This window comes from Chiloscyllium punctatum, chromosome 4 (genome assembly GCF_047496795.1).
Source record: "Chiloscyllium punctatum isolate Juve2018m chromosome 4, sChiPun1.3, whole genome shotgun sequence".
NCBI lineage: Eukaryota > Metazoa > Chordata > Chondrichthyes > Orectolobiformes > Hemiscylliidae > Chiloscyllium > Chiloscyllium punctatum.
In genome coordinates, this window is record NC_092742.1 from 27,520,871 (window position 1) to 27,533,257 (window position 12,387).

The window sequence follows — 12,387 nt, forward strand, 5'->3', positions numbered from 1 at the left end:
CACATTTTGATTTTTATCCTGAACACCACGGCAATGCTTTTGACAATCTGAATGACTCACCAACAAATCAGTACCCTTTTCTTCCGCAGTGTGATTTATTGTGAACGTTTGAAATTTGCAATTCCTGATATTGTCTTGATGAATGTAAAATGAAACGTTTCAGCAACGAATCATTCTTTTAATATATAACATTAAAACTGAAATCATGAATCACATTAATAAATTTATATTTATATAATATAATGGGAATTGGCTTTATACAAGTTCCATACAAAAAATAACTCATTCTCACAAACCGCCGAACACCAAAGGTTCCTTTTTGACACATTCCAACAAAATTTCTTGATGTACTGAAATTAATTTGAACATTGAGCAACTTAGGAGAGTAGTAAAGCAGCTTTTCCCAAGGCAGTTATTAATCTGCAGTATGCCTTGGATGAATTCTATCCTTCCATTAAATTCACGATGGAGGAATTGAAACAGAGCAGATAAGTTGTATTTTAGCATACATTTACACCAGAAATGTATTTGATTGACTGTTGGCTTCACTCCAAAGTTGAAATTGTGTTGTGTAAATCAAATGGCTGCATTTGCTGACACCAGCACATGCTCACTATGCACACACAATGCATACATTTGTGTGTAGGCATTTAAATGGGTTCAGGTTTAAATGAGGTGTGGTTGTGAATGCTGGAATGGGTGTATAGTGGGGGGATGGGCGCATGTGTGTGCGTGTGTGTTGTGTGGGAGGGGGGGCTGCTGTGAGGCATGGATGTGGATGTGGGTATATGTTGGCTCGTGTGTGGATAGTCAGTACGAGTGAGAAGGTGGGTGTGTGAGGAGATGGGTGTGTGTGTGTGTGGATGTATTTGTGTTTGGGGGGGAATGCATATGGGGGTGGTGGGATGTGTGCGGGGGAAGTATGCGTATGTGAGGAGGTGGGTGTGTGGGCATATTTGTGTGCAGGACGATGTGTATGAGGTGGTGTGTGTGTGTGCAGGGGGTTTTGTGTGTATGGATGGTGGATGTGTGTGTGCAGATGGGTGATATGTGTGGGGGTATATGTGTGTGTGGGTAGTGGGTATGTGGGAGGGATGGGGCATGGATTTGTTTGTGTGTGTATATGTATGTGTGGTGGGTGTTGTGTGTGGGGTTGGGTGTGTGTCTGTGTGTGTGTGGTGGCTGTGTATATGGAATTGTAAGCGTGTGTGTGGTGGCTGTTATGTGTGGAGTTGTGTGTATGTGTGGTGGATGTGGTGGGTGCAGTGGGTGTTGTGTGTGGAGTTGGGTGTGTGTGTGTGGTGGGTGTGGTTGTTGTGTGTGGAGTTGGGTGTGTGTGTGTATGCGGTGGGTGTGTGATGGGCGTTGTGTGTGTGTGCACGCGCCAGGCGGAACATGTGGGGAGGTGAGGGACCAGGGTGGAAATGGAGGGTTGGCGTGACTGGATGAGAGAAGGGAGAGAGGGACAGAGATAGATGCGCCACTCTCTTTCCCCATACCCCTGAGTCCCCAACTCTACCCTCATACTCTATTCCCTCCCCCACTACTGAACCCCATTTCAATACTGTATCTCTTCCCTGCACATTCTCAGTGCAATCTCTGTGTATGGCAACATGGAAATGTGACATGATGACATCGAAGGTTGGGAACTGTGTGCGGGATTTCCGGATTAGCAGACACTGCCAAATCAAATAGTGACGAGAACTTCAGTGCAAAGTAGAGGAGTCTCCCTGCACTCCATTCCAGGATTAGGTGAGGTGCCAATTCCAGATTCAGACTGCATTCCTACTCTGGGTCTAGTGTCATCGGGGGGTGAAGTTACTTGCAGCACCACAATTTCTGGAATGTACATTTATCCTCAATCTCTCTTTTGCTCAGTTAAAATTACATTTTGTAGCTTGACCTCTGCATCTTTACTCTTATCAAGTGAAATTATTTTAAAGAAAAACATTCCAGCCTATAAAATTATAAATTGTAATGCAATGAATTCTCTGTGTAAGTGGTTTAAGAATCAAAATTGTAACATTGATACATTAAGGAAAAATGTGCATGAGCTAACAATCAAGCTCTTGGAAGAATGACATATACAATACTGATTGAGGCAACTAAAATATTATAATTGAAAATGATGATAAATGACTCTATTATTGGCCTTGCTGCAGGAATGAGAGGAAATATGTGAATTGTATTAAAATGTAATTCCTCTGTTCATGATATTGCATGACTGAGGAGGATAAGTTGGGAGAAACTGCAAGTGGGTGGATTGTCATACCTCGAGTAGAAGACATTCACTGACAGTGAATGGGGGAAGCCTAGGGTAGCCTGCTAGGTCTTCAGCAGAAATGTTAACAGCCATCTGTCTTTATACATGTAACTCATATATTAACGGTATTCATCCCTTAGGCAAAAGTGAGGACTGCAGATGCTGGAAACCAGAGTTTAGATCAGAGTGGTGCTGGAAAAGTGCAGCAGGTCAGACAACAAGGGTATTCATCCCTTGTTCTATTCTCTGTTGTTTTGCTGGCACATACCAAATTGTTTCATTATGAACTGGTTATAGTTTTTGTTATTTATGTGCAATTTACTGATAAAGTGCAGGTATGTAACTGAGGAAAACTGGCTTGAATTTTTCTTCCATTTTCACGGCTCCTCTGACTGTTGCTGGCATACTGAAAGTGTTTTATGAAATCAAAAAGAAAAACATTCTTGTTAGGAGTGATTAAAGATAACTTCAGGGAAATGTAGTTGAGATGTGGGTATTTGTGTGCGGCAAGTGGGGTTCAAGGCATGAGAATTTTTTAAAAATCATTCATGGAATGTGGGCTGGGCCAACATTTATTACCTATTCCCCGATACCCTTGATAAGGTGGTGGTGAAACTGCCCCTTTGAATCTCTGCACTCCAAGTGAGGCTGAGGAGTTACCTGAAAGAGGTTTATAAAATCATGAAAGGCATGGACATGATAAAAGACAAAGTCTTTTCCCTGGGGCGGGGGAGTCCAGAACTAGAGGGTGTAGGTTTAGGATGAGAGGGGAAAGATATAAAAGGGACCAAAGGGGCAACTTTTACACACAGAGGGTGGTATGTGTATGGAATGATTTGCCAGAGGAAGTGGTGGAGGCTAGTACAATTACAACATTTAAAAGGCATCTGGATGGGTATATGAATAGGAAGCATTCAGGGAAATATGGGCCAAATGTTGGCAAATGAGATTAGATTAGGTTGGGATATCTGGTCGGCATGGATGGGTTGGATGGAGGAGTCTGTTTCTGTGCATCCATCTCGATGACTGTATGACTCTATGTTCTGTAGGTAGATCCACAATGCCATTAGAGAAAGAATTCCAGAATTTTAACCCAGTGATACTGAAGGAACTGGGATATATTTCCAAGTCAGGATAGTGTTTGGCTTGGACAGGAGCTAGCAGTTGGCAGGGTTCCCATGTATCTGCTGCTTTTGCCCGTCGAGATGGTGGTGGCTATGGGTTTGTAAGGTGCCGTTTAACAGGCTTTGGAGAATTTCTCCAGTCCATTTTGCAGATGATACACACTGCTGTTATTGAGCATCAGGGGTAAAGCAGGTGAATATTTGAAGGTGTGGTGAAAATTAAGCTTTGACAAAACCCTACCCTGAGAAAAGCCTGGAGGGTTCTAAAGCTAAGATGTCTGACAACCAATCGCCATCTTGCTTTGTGCCAAGTATAATGCAACCAGCTGAGAGTTTTTCTCGCTGGTTCCCATTAACTCTGTTTTGTAAGGACTCCTTGATGTAATACTGTCAAGCGCAACCACTTTCACCTCATGCCTGGAATTCAGCTTTTTTGTCCATGTTTGAACTATAGCTACAATAAGAGGCCCTGGCAGAATTCAAACTAAGCATCAGTGATCAGGTTTGTTAGCGCTGCTGAAGACACCTTCCATCATCTTACTATGATCAAGGGTAGACTCATGGGGTGATAATTGGCAGGGTTGGATTTGTCCTGGTTGTTGTGTACAGAATGTGCTTAGGCAACTTTCCAGTTTGATGTATAGATGCCAGTGTTGTTTTTTATATTAGATTAGATTAGATTAGATTACTTACAGTGTGGAAACAGACCCTTCGGCCCAACAAGCCCACACCGACCCTCCGAAGAGCAACCCACCCAGACCCATTCACCTACATTTACCCCTACACAAAACTATACGGGCAATTTAGCATGGCCAATTCACCTAACTTGCACATTTTTTGACTGTGGGAGGAAACCGGAGCACCCGGAGGAAACCCACACAGACACAGGGAGAATGTGCAAACTCCACACAGATAGTCACCTGAGGTGGGAACTGAACCCAGGTCTCTGGCACTGTGAGGCAGCAGTGCTAACCACTGTGCCACCATGCCGCCCACATTGGAACAGCTTGGTTAGCCATTCCAGAGCACGGCTTCAGAACTATTTTTTTGTCTCATTTTAGCAGCCCTGCAGCAGTATATGGGGACGTAGTCCTTGGAGCAGCACGAGGGGAAATGTGTCCTGGAACAGTGTGGGGAGAAATGAGTCCTGGAGATCCGCTAGAGGAAATAGACCTTTTGGTCCAACTTGTCCATGCTGACCAAGTTTCCCAAGCTATTATCTATGTTTGGCCTATATCCCTCCAAACCATTTCTGTTGTTGTACTTATCCAAATATCTTTTAAATGTTATAACTGTACCTGCATCCACCGCTTCCTCTGACAGTTCACATCATCTGTGTAAAGAGGTTACCCCTTAAATCCCTTTTAAATCTTTCTCCTCTCACCTTAAGAAATGCCCCCGAGTTTTGAAATCCCCCACCCTAGAGAAAAGACTTTTGCTATTCACTTTATTTACACACCTCATAAATTTAGAACCTCTGTAAGGTCACTCCTCAACCTTCTGCACTCCAGAAAAATAAGTCCCAGCCAATCCAGCCTATCTTTAAGAAGTGCTGCAATAATGTGACATTAATTGTGCTGGGAATATTTCAATAAGTGTGATGGTCCTTTTTCTTATTAATTGCATATTAATGTCTGTGATGTGCAACTAAGAATGACAGACATGTCTTCAATAAATATTTATGTGAGTTCCACTGTATGGTCGTTTGATATACATGAGAAGCAGAAATTGCTAGAGAAACTCACAGATCTGACAGCAACTGTAGGAAGAAAGCATAGAGTCGTAGAGATGTACAGCACAAAAACAGACCCATCGGCCCAACTTGTCCACGTCAACCAGATATCCCAACCCAATCTAGTCCCACCTGCCAGCACCCGGCCCATATCCCTCCAAACCCTTCATATTCATATTCCCAACCAAATGCCTTTTAAATGTTGCAATTGTACCAGCCTCCAACACTTCCTCTGGCAGGCCATTCCACACACGCACCACCCTCTGTATGAAAAGGTTGCCCGTTAGGTCCCTTTTATATTTTTCCCCTCGTGACCTAAACCCATTTTGTCTAGTTCTGGACTCCCCCAGCCCATATAAAAGACCTTGTCTATTTACCCTATCTATGCACATCATGATTTTATAAACCTCTATAAGGTCACCCCTCAGCCTCTGACGCTCCAGGGAAAACAGCCCCAGTCTATTCAACCCTAGCTCAAATGCTCTAACCCTGGCAACATCCTTGTAAATCTTTTCTGAACCCTTTCAAGTTTCACACCATCCTTCCAATAGGAAGGAGACTAGAATTGCACACAATATTCCAAAAGTGGCCTGACCAATGTCCTGTACAGCCACAACATGACCTCTTAACTCCTGTACTCAATACTCTGACCAATAAAGGAAAGCATACCAAATGCCTTCACTATCCTATCTATCTGCAACTCCACTTTCAAGGATCTATGAACCTGCACTCCAAGGTCTCTTTATTCAGCAACACTCCCTAGGGCCTTACCATTAAGATTTGCTTTCCCAAAATACAGCATCTCGCAGTTATCTAAATTAAACTTCATTTGCCACTCCTCAGCCCATTGGCTTATCTGATCAAGATCCTGTGGTCCTCTGAGGTAACCTTCTTCACTGTCCACTACACCTCCAATTTTGGTGTCATCTGCAAACTTACTAGCTAAACCTCTTATGCTCACATCCAAATCATTTATATAAATGACAAAATGTAGTGGACCCAGCACCGATCCTTGTGGCACTCTACTGGTCACAGACCTCCAATCTGAAAAACAACCCTCCATCACCACTCTCTGTCTTCCATCTTTGAGCCAGATCTGTATCCAAATGACTAGTTCTCTGCGTATTCCATGAGATCTAACCTTGCTAGCTAGTCTTCCATGGGGAACCTTGTCGAACGCCTTACTGAAGCCCATATAGATCACATCTACCACTCTGCCCTCATCAATCCTCTTTGTTACTTCTTCAAAAAACTCAATCAAGTTTGTGAGACATGATTTCCCACGCACAAAGCCATGTTGACTATCTCTAATCAGTCCTTGCTTTTCCAAATACATGTACATCCTGTCCCTCAGAATTCCCTCCAACAATTTGCTCACCACTGACATCAGGCTCACTGGTATATAGTTCCCTGAATTGTCCTTACCACCTTTCTTAAAAAGAGACACCACTTGAGCCAACCTTCAGTCTTCCGACACCTCATCTATGACTGTCGATGATACAAATATCTCAGCAAAAGGCCCAGTGATCACTTCCCTAGCTTCCTACAGAGTTCTAGATTACACCTGATCAGGTCCTGGGGTTTAACCACGTTTATGCGTTTCAAGATATCCAGCACGTCCTCCTCTGAAATATGGATATTTTTCAAGATGTCACCATCTATTTCTTTATCTTCTATATCTTCTATGTCCCTTCATTTTGAATCTATTTCTGATGACCAGATATTGGACTCAAAATGTCAACTCTGCTTTCTTCCCACAGATGCTGCCAGCCCTGCTGTGTTTCTCCAGCAATTTCTGATTTTGTTTAAGACCTGTCGTATCTGCAATTCTTTGTTTTACTTCTGACATAAAGCTGGTTTCAACAGTCCTTGGATCAAATGTCTCTTATTACCATTCTAGTCATAGAGTCATACAGCATGGAAACAGACCCTTCAGCCCAACCAGTTCATGCCATCCATAATTCCAAACTAAGCTAGACACATCTGCCTGCATTTGGCCCATGTCCTTCCAAATATTTTTATTTATATACTTATTAAAATGTTTTTCAACACTGTTACTATACTTGCATCCATCACTTCCTTCATTCCACATACCAACCAGTGTCTGTGTTAAAGCATTGTCCTTCCTGTTTGTTTTTTTTTTAATTTTTCTCCTCTCACTTAAAACATTTGCCCCATAGTCTTGAAATCCCCCATCCTAAAGAAAAGACATCAAACATTCACCTATCTATACCCCTCATGATTTTATAAACCTCAATAAGGTCACACCTCAACCTCCAGTGCACAAAGCCAGCCTCTCTATATAACTCAAATACCAAGAGTGTCAGCTAATGTAATATAGCCCTCATCTGAAAGGATGAGACATGAAGTGATTGGCAAGAGGTTTTACAATGTGGAAAGTTTGATTCCTGAATTGGATCCACCTCCAACTCACCCTCTTCTGGTTTTAACATAGGTCCAATAAGGGTGAGATGAGCAACATGCATCCGACTCACTTCAAGGAAGTAGGTTGTCACTTCAAGAATTAAAATGGATTTGCATAATGCCTCATGCCAATCAATTAAACAATCTTCTCATCAGGGAATCCGGTACGAATGCCACATGCACTTTTGGGTTTCCAGCATGCTTCCCCAAAACTACCTCAATCCCCACGACTCCCCACCGACCCGTTCAGCCCCCTGCATTTTAGGTAAGTAAATGCTTATCCTAAATCTGTATTCTCAATCCCCCACAACAAGAAATTAAACCTATAGAGAACCTTGACAGATAATTATTGAAGTCACAAATGCTAGATGAAAAATATAAACCTATTTTGCTTGTTAATCCTTTCCTCCACCACCTCACTTACCAAAAGAGCATCTTTGATGGCAGTTTTCAATGCCTGATCAATCCATCACATGGGCTTCCACACAGTTTCTTTATGAATGCACAAGGGGCAATTATGTATTAAAGGCAACCCGTATCACTTTAAAAGTTCCTGCTGGCAGTGCCTCAACCCATATCCTGAGTACCCCTTATTGTACTGTAGTACAATAGTACTGTAATGAATTGACGTGACATTGTTTTGAATGTGGTCAACGTTTGGCTCTCGAAGTAAACAGTATGCACCTGTCCACCATATTTGGTCATTGTACCTATCCATGTGCTCAGGGTTAACAGGCATTTGCAGCATAATGATCACTTTTTTTAAATAAGTGAGATTTTATTCTAACAATTTTCGTCTCCTCTGTTGTTGTGTGCCTCCTAACTATTCAAGGTCAATATTAGTCGTGGTAGGATGACTACGTAATCACAAGTGTGAACATAAATTTGAATCAAAATATAATTCAACCTCATTAGAGAAGGATTAACAAAAATGAGATGAGATTTCTAAATGTAAAAGATGCAAATTAATGAATTTCATACAGTCAGCCTGCTGGATCTGTATTAAGAGACATTTCCTATTAAAATGGAAATGTACATACGTATTCTCAAATTTTAGCATGGATTTTCATAGAATACTTTTAACACATTTAAACCATTCATTAATTTGTACATTGCATTGTGTTATATGTTTGCTGTTAAAATCTGTGCAAATATGTAATATTTTGAAATTAAATTCATTTCCTTAGGTTGAAAATGACATTTCATTTTGAACTTTTGCATTATTTAGTTACAACATTAAACAAATAGCAATGTTTTGGGGGGCAATCAATGAACAGTTTATAAAAAAAACTTAATAAATGCATTGCCATGAATATAGATTATCAGTATTGATTCGCTGGGATTGATAAATTGCTTATAACATTCTGTTGAATATTTGTGGATTACAATTTTCAGTCTATTTCAGCAGGGAAACAATGGACTAAATGGCCTCCTCTGAGTTGTAACTAAGATTCTGTGACTAGAACTACTATAAAATTTGTCACTGTTAGGGCTGAAGCTGACACTATTATATAACAAAATGATACCTGTGTTTATTGAAGTTACATAAATAGCTAAAATGTGTATGGATCGATGCAATCTGATTTGAAATACTCATTTCCATTGACCCTGTATGACGTTTTTGTGTTCTTGGAATGTGGACGTTGCTGGATTGACCATCCTTAATTGCCCAGAGGTCAGTTCAGAGTTAATTGCATTGTTGCAAGCCTGGAATCACATGTCAGCTAAATCAGGTAAAGATGGCAGATTTCCTGCCCTGTGGGACATCAGTGAGTCAAATCAAGAGGGCTTCTATAGCATTGTCACTATTAGGTCAGCTTCGTTTCTCAGATTTCATTTCATTGAATGGAAACATCCCCATCTGTCATGGTGTGATTCAACCACACATCCCTAGAACTGTAACCTATGATTCTAGATCTAATGACATTTTCACTATGCTGCTCCCTCCTAATGTTGATGGTTTTTTAAATTTATTCACAGAATATGACCACCGTTGGATATCCCAGCATTTGTTGATCATCCTCAGTAGCCTTTGAGCAGGTGATGGTGAGCTGTTTCCTTGAACCATGTCCATGTGATGTAGGTACACCATAGCATTGTAAGGAAAGGAGTTCCTGGATTTTGACCCAGTGACAATGAAGTGTTGGTCATAGAAAGCTAAGGTTAAGATGGTGTGTGGCTGAGAGGGGATCTTGTAGATGGTGATGCTCCCTTGTATCTGCTGTCCATGACCACCCAGCTGGTAGAGGTTGTTGGTTTTGAAGGTATTATCAAAGTGCTTGAGGACTAAATGATCTCTATTGCTTTCGGTATGTATCAATCATTGGGGCAGTGAATGTTAAAGGTGGGACATTCAGTGTTAATCAGATAGACTGCTTTATCCTGGATTGTATTGAACTTTTTGAGTATTTGCACTATTCCAATAAGGGAAAAAAGTTTCATCACACTCCTGACATGCGCCTTCTGGACAATCTTTGCAGAGTTAAGAGGTGACTTGCTCACTTTAAGTTCCAGTCTGTGCAGCTTGTTTCCTGAGTGTGAATGAAAATGGCCTGAGCACCTTCTGGACTTTGTTTATGCTTATAATAAGCACTCATTCACGGGCTAATCTCCACACCATCTCTGTTTTTGATGAAACCTAGTTTTTCCTGTGAACCATCTCCTGGGGCTCACCTCATCTTCTGATGGGGATGGCCAGGTCAATGAATGGACAGCCAGGCATCACCCAAGGCTCAGTCAGGTATGGGGAGCTAGCATCCAAGAATAATGAGAGTGAAGCATGCAAAGGAAGAGCTGAAAAAAAACTGCAGATGTTATAAATCAGACACAAAACAGAGCTTGCTGGAAAAGCTCAGCAGGTCTTGTAGCACCTGTGAAGAGAAATCAGAGTTAATGTTTCAGGACTAAGGAAGGGACATTAACTTTGATTTCTTTTCACAGGTGCTGCCAGACCCGCTAAGCTTTTCCAGCAACCCTCTGTTTTTGTTTCTGACAAAGAAGAAGGCTAACAATATTTACCGTCAGAATAGCGGGGTCTGCAATAGTTACAGGATACAAGATATGTGTGTCTCTGAACCCCACAGAGTCACCAAATGGCTGGTGCATAGTTGGTAAAGCCTATGTTGTTGAACTAATAGCTGGAGGGAGGCAGAAGTAGGTACCGCAGATGCTGGAGATTAGAGTCAAGTCCATTCCTGATGAAGGGCTTTTGCCCGAAATGTCGATTTTCCTGCTCCTCGGATGCTGCCTGATCTGTTGTTCTTTTCCAGCACCACCCTAATCTTGACTAATAGCTGGAGGGAGTCAGCCTCAGAAAATAGTTCACAGAGGGGGTTACTTGAGGCCTCATATCTGATGAATACTGTAGAGGCAATAAGTTTACCTCAGTAGCATTATGGAACCTGAGGGATTGTTGCATGATGGCTTGAGTGAAATGTGGTTGCATATTGCTGCAGACTCCTACAGTGAGTGACCTGTGTGTTGTGAATCTAGGGGCTGCATCCAGTGTGGGAAACCTACTCTTACCCTGGAAATGGTGCAGGGAGGTCCTGCTGGGAGGCAGAAACTTAAGTGACAAGTGCCACTGATGATATGACTCCTGGAGCCCTGACTGACCAAGACACCAAAGTAAGTGAGCCATAGAGCCTAGTCCATTGGAAGGTACCACTGCAAATTGGTGCCATTGATGTAGACTTGAATATTCTAGCCATCACAGCATAATTGAATCTGATTGTTATCCAACTGTTTAGCACACAGTTACGACATGCTATGTATATTTGTCAGAATGGCAAGCTTCAAGTGGGAAAGCACATAATGGGACCTCCACCAACAGGTGGTGCTGGTGAGGGAGAACAGCTGGCACAGTTGAACAGGATCTCACTGCAAAAAGAAGAAGTGTTTTTCATGGAGAGAGGGCTGATGGAAAGGGAGAGCAGACAGATAGAGGAATTCCTCAGCCCAATGTAAGCCATATAGTCAGTCTGTATATATAATGTGTAATAATTCTTCAAAGGCTGGCATTCCATCACTAATCACCCTTTATTTACAAATGTACAGCCTTTGACAATCGCATTACCTCTCACCAAGTCAGGCATTCAGGGTCCAATTTCCCTGACATTCACTCTTTTACATCAGCCAGGTCTCCCTGATTAGAACAAAATGAGGCCTGCTGATGCTGGAGATCAGATCCTGATGAAGGGCTTATGCCCGAAACATCGATTCTCCTGCTCTTTGGATGCTGGCCTGCTGTGCTTTTCCAGCACCACACGCTCGACTCATATTCCTGTGTACAATATTGCAGCATTTCAACTAGTAATGTTTAATTTTACTGTTGGAATCTCTAAATTCTAACTTCTGTGTGAGCTTCAAGTTCCCATCCCTCATGTCTGATATTTACTATTGTACAACTGAAGTTACCAAGCAATTGTGAGAAGCATCAGTAATTCCATTGATTTCATAGACTGAGAAGTGGGATTAAATCACACTGTCTGAGTTATAATGCTCCATTTAACTGGAACAACAAAATAGCTTGGAAATTATTGTTGCTGATGTTAGCAAACGAAAATTTAGCACAATTTCTTCATCTGTGATTTTGGCACAGCCCTTAACCTATTTAAAATTAGCAAGTTATGTCCTTGAAATCATTCCACAGAGGTCGGTTTCCCGTCATCAAGTCACCCTTCATTTGCACGTCTCAGGGTGAATAGAACTCCTTACACTCCTGTTTATATCTGTCAGCCAGGTCTCCCTGAATGGACAAGATTAACAGTACTAATCAGGGAACTCATAGTCTAGGAGATTCCACTTGGCTGATCTCATTACAATCATTACATCCCTCCCTCTCT

General features: G+C 41.8%; 1 long non-coding RNA gene across 1 annotated transcript in view; it reads left to right on the forward strand.

Annotated features, from left to right (window-relative positions):
• LOC140475929 (uncharacterized) overlaps positions 1–11,164 on the forward strand; it is a 33,711-nt gene extending 22,547 nt beyond the window's left edge. Inside the window, exons 3-4 of the long non-coding RNA XR_011960361.1 lie at positions 9,524–9,583; positions 11,036–11,164. This is a non-coding gene — a long non-coding RNA (uncharacterized lncRNA). The remainder of the gene's footprint in view (positions 1–9,523; positions 9,584–11,035) is intronic.
• Positions 11,165–12,387: the final 1,223 nt, after the last annotated feature.